The sequence below is a fragment of the Poecilia formosa genome, unplaced genomic scaffold (assembly GCF_000485575.1).
Source record: "Poecilia formosa unplaced genomic scaffold, Poecilia_formosa-5.1.2 Scaffold3, whole genome shotgun sequence".
NCBI lineage: Eukaryota > Metazoa > Chordata > Actinopteri > Cyprinodontiformes > Poeciliidae > Poecilia > Poecilia formosa.
In genome coordinates this window covers 3,792,879-3,797,563 of record NW_006799942.1, presented here as the reverse complement: position 1 = coordinate 3,797,563, position 4,685 = coordinate 3,792,879, and the positions used below count along the sequence as shown (strand labels likewise).

Below are 4,685 nucleotides of genomic sequence, written 5' to 3'. Positions count from 1 at the left end.
TATATATATATATATATAGATGCAGCCTGAAGCAAGTTACCTTAAACCCCATCACAACTCTCTCTATATGTGTTTCAGTTCTCAATGCTCTCAGCACATCTTCAAAATAAGCAAAGTATCTCCTTACCTTCACTTAAGCTACCCGTGTTTCCTGTGAGCGTCCCGCTTAATTCCCTATGGTTACTAAAGCGCAGCCAGCATGCGTCCTGCTCAGGAGGAAAAGAGGGAAATCCCTGCATCAGACAGACATCTCCCAGGCTCCGGCGTGGTGTTTCACTCTACACACACTGGAGCGCATTCTCCCACATGCTGCCACTTGCATGCCTAGACCAGACTGTGGGCTGAGCAGGAGGGTGTGTGTGCTCTGCCTGAGTCTAGGCCCACCCTCTTTTCTCTGGTTTCCCCCCTTCTCTCACTCATGCTCTCACACAGTTCTCATCTTCTTCCTCCTTTCCTGGTTGTTTGTTCTCTCTCTCTCTCTCTCTCTCTTCCTCTCTCTCTCACTCGCTCACTCACTCACTCACTCACTCGCTCACTCGCTCACTCGCCTCCCCTGGCTTGGCAATTTGACTGTCAGCATGGGTGCTGCGTTTGTGCCTCTAAGCCTTTAGATGTCCCAGTCCTCTGTTTAATTACTGCCTCTCTGGCCTCAAGCTCTGCACACAAACAAAGACAAAAATTATACAAGGGACAAGCCATAGCATGCAAGGAAACCATCTGCCAGCAAGCAACACTGTCTAATGTTGTAAGTCTGATTATTTCTTCTTTTCAGGACACAGATGATCTAATCAGCACCGTGTGAATAGTAAGTGGGTGGAAACTGCTTTTACTTATGTAACTTCAAAAGATTACTAGAAATAGAGAGATAGTTTGGGTTAAAAGATGATAAAAAATGATTAATGAATAACTAGAAAGATGTTTCATTTTGAAAAACACTTATTAATGTGCCGGTATGATGCAGCTGCTTTTACTCTTTGCTTTCCGTTTGTTTCTTTATTATTAATACTCTGGATCTGCTACATGATCAGAGCAAGTTTATCTGTTCTACTGGTCTAGTCAAAGTACAGGCCTAAATGTCACTAAGAATCTTTAGCAAAACTTGAAAATTGCTGTTTGAATGACCTGGAGGTATTATGCAGGGATAATTAAGGAAAATATTCAGTTGAAGTTAGAAAAGATGGTAGGAGAATATTTTAAAAAACAAAAAACAAAGTAACTTTATACAGATCACAAATATCTCAAGTTTTTGTGTAAAAAAATAGATTTGATAAGCAATTTAGAAACTTTTTCCACATACTTTGTGGCATTCATCCTGTGAAAGCAAATATATATTTACTATATATATTTACTAAAGTACCTGGTTACACAAATACAAATATCCTTAAACTGATGCTTTGTTTGAGCACCTGCTGATCCAGCATACAGTCTTTTTGGGTCAACACCCACCACCCATTATAGTGAACCTCAAAACCCCTGAAATAAAGTTAAACTGATTTGCTTAGAGGGTTTTTCTGACATCTTCCTCATTTAGCAAAAGCCATTTTTATTGCAGAGGTACAGGATCTCATTGCAAAACTGAAATGGATAAAAAAAATTATCTACAGCCCAAAGTACAAACTATGACACAGTAATGGGGCTCACCAATACATGAAGGACATGTGGAGCAACAGGGACATTGCAAAAACTGGACATTTCTCAAAAGTTGACGAAACGACAAGGGAGGCAGACATGAGGCTGACAGCAGCACTGGAAGAGATGCAGGAATTTCCGACAAGTGCTGGTTATGTTCTACATTTGCCAGCCATCTACTGGATTCCCCACATCAGGACTAAGCAGTAAGGCTGCGAGATTGAATTCGTCATGATGAAACTGAACTTAAAACTTTGGGCAACATTGTAGCTCGGCAATCTTGAATTGTACAAACTAAGGTAGAAGTGATAAAAACATATACAGTTTCAAGTTTTAAAATAATGTATGAATAACAGCAAAAATATAAAATAGCAAAACATGTTTCTGTTGTAGTTATTTACTTCCCTAAAATGTTTGGCTTTTAGAACTGTCATCATACATAAGAGAGCTGACGATCTCCGATTTAAATGTCTGCTTTACTCTACCGAAGCTGAAAAATGTTTTGGTGTTCAACATTTATGGAGGCAAACATGTCAGGAGAAAGGGCAGAGAGTGTAACAGATCCACCCAACAAAAGCAGCCTGACAGCCTCCACGGGGGACGGAAAGCGGGAGACAGTCACGAGCACAATGTTGCTATTACACAGCACATGTATTCTGGTGCACAGACACAAACATATTTACAGCTTTCCACCTTCTGGCACTAGATGACATTTCAGCACCTTGTTCAGGCAAAAAAAAAAAAAAAAAGGTAACCCTTTCCCATCTCAGAACTGTGTGTCTACTTGCACACATGCTGCATGTCATCTTGCACCTGTCAGCTCATCAGATCCCATTCTCTGTAAATTACTCTTCCGCTCTCTGTCCTTGATTTTGTTTCCGTTATCTAAGAAAGTGGTTATCAAACTCTTTTTATAAGAAGCATCAACTCAGTAAATGGCGGCGAAAGTGGTACAAAAGGCTTTCTTCCATTTGTTGTCTTATGTCATACAAAGAAATATCTGTATGTTGATGAATGTTGTGTAACTATCCATCCATTCATTATCTTACACTCTTAACCCTAGTGGGGTTGTGAGGGGTGCTGGTGCCTAATGACTAAGTTTAAAGTTGGCAGATGTTAGGAGAAATGTCCTTCCGTTGTGAAATTTAACTTTAACTGTTGATAATAATAAATGAAACATACGTCTTCATAAAACAACAAACACCTGTTTGCTTTATTAGAAGAAAAAGGTACAGTACAATTCAAGATTTCTTTCTGTTTTGTCTGTTTTTGTTTTATCACCACCAAGTAAGATGAGTCACACATCCTTTAAAACTCTTTTCTGTATCTGGCAAAGGTTGTTATCATTGTTAACTTTGATACATTTACAGAATCTTGTAGCTTCATCAAATGTGTGATGGAATAATTTCCGGTGACAGTTATGTAAAATGTAAAATGGTGCTCTGTTTAGCTAACGCTGACTCACTATTTAACACTGGGCCTGTTTAGCTGAAATAAACACATAAGCTGATAAATTATTATGATGAATATATGGAACAGCCAAATCTGGCTGCCAACAGAGATTGTAAACATACTGAGCATTTTAATGTGATTCTTTGTGTCAGAATAAAAACAATAAATATATTTTATTTTTAGTTAATATGTTGCCTTTGGAGAGTGCTTTTCTTGAGTGAGAGGTGGACTACACCCTGGAAAGGTCATTAGTTTATCACCTTGCCCTTATAATAACAAATAGCTAAATTAATTCAGAATACCACTTAGGTGCAAATATCACAGTTTAAGAAGCACAGAATCTACCAACAGAGCCTCTGTTGTAATCTGAGCTGTAACAAGAAACAAAGTCAGCAAGACAACAACATCACCTTGTTCCTACTCTTCTATCTAAACAAGGCATCATAGGCCTTTAATGTAATCACAGACAGGAGTGGGGAGAAAGTAATTTATGGTAGATGCAACACCATGATTGAACAAACAGAAACACAGAAGGTAATAACAGCTTCAGTAGGAGGAGGTTATGTAACATTTTGTTTGCCCATTTCACTCTGCTTTTTGTAATACGAAATGCTGCTTCTGCAAAATGAACCAACCAAACTCAGTGTTTGTCCTCAGATGTAGTCAGCAGTTAGAACTGCACGCAGCAAACAAAAATCATAGCCTGCCCACTACTTGAATTTTTTTCTTGCTCAGGTCTGTGATGTTTTTTCGTTCTCTCTTTCTCTTGCAGTTCCGTCACACCTGAGCTGACCTTTTGCTGCAATAGACTCCACCTTTCAAACCTGATCATTCTGCATATTGGTGGGAATGGCACTAGGTAGATAAGATAAATGTAACATTTTATGCCTTCTGTCATTTTGGATGGTGAACCTTTTATATAGAAAGTCATGAGCATATTATGGTTGACAGAAAGGATACAGACAGTCAGGATCCTATTTTCCTTTATGGAAACAACACACATCATGCTCCATTTGATAAAATCATTACCAGCAGCCATGCGAGTCAAGCTGATGAATAATGTATGGGCTGCCAAGGCACAATAATACGTTTCCTCTGGCCTGCTACCTTTCTCTTAGTCACATTAGCAAGTGGCTGCACTATCCAGTGCTCACAGCCATATCAGCTAATACCTGTCTTGCACGATTACATTTTCCATTAGCGTACAGTGTCTTTATGCATGCACACGTTGCATTAGCATGTGCACACAATCCTATTGCGAGTCCAGAAAAACATAGATAGAAAAATACATCGAATAGATATAGTGAATAATACAACTACTTATTCACAGCTACAACGCATGTGTGTGATCTGCCAAGTGGGACTAAGCAGACATCAGGTGTTAGACCTCAGCCCTCCATTATGAAAAAACAAGAAACTGGGCCATTTATCTGATATAACAAATACATCACAAGGCCTGGTGTGATGTGTAATTAAGGTAATTGATAAAGTGTAGCTTTTATGTCTTTGTGCACGCTCAAGTAGACACAAAAAGGATTAAATTAACCTGTATGGACAACACCCTTAGTGCTCTTTTTATATATATATATATATATATATATATA

The 4,685-nt window shown here is 38.7% G+C and overlaps 1 protein-coding gene and 1 long non-coding RNA gene across 2 annotated transcripts in view; one reads left to right on the top strand and one right to left on the bottom strand.

Moving 5' to 3' along the window:
* The window catches only part of tiam1a (TIAM Rac1 associated GEF 1a), a 62,901-nt gene extending 62,466 nt beyond the window's left edge, over positions 1-435 (bottom strand). Inside the window, exon 1 of the mRNA XM_007555595.2 lies at positions 128-435. The gene's annotated coding sequence lies outside the window, so the exon portion shown is untranslated. The remainder of the gene's footprint in view (positions 1-127) is intronic.
* Positions 436-478: 43 nt separating this feature from the next.
* The window catches only part of LOC103140432 (uncharacterized), a 7,534-nt gene continuing 3,327 nt past the window's right edge, over positions 479-4,685 (top strand). The window contains exons 1-2 of the long non-coding RNA XR_476502.2: positions 479-745; positions 3,854-3,940. This is a non-coding gene — a long non-coding RNA (uncharacterized LOC103140432). The remainder of the gene's footprint in view (positions 746-3,853; positions 3,941-4,685) is intronic.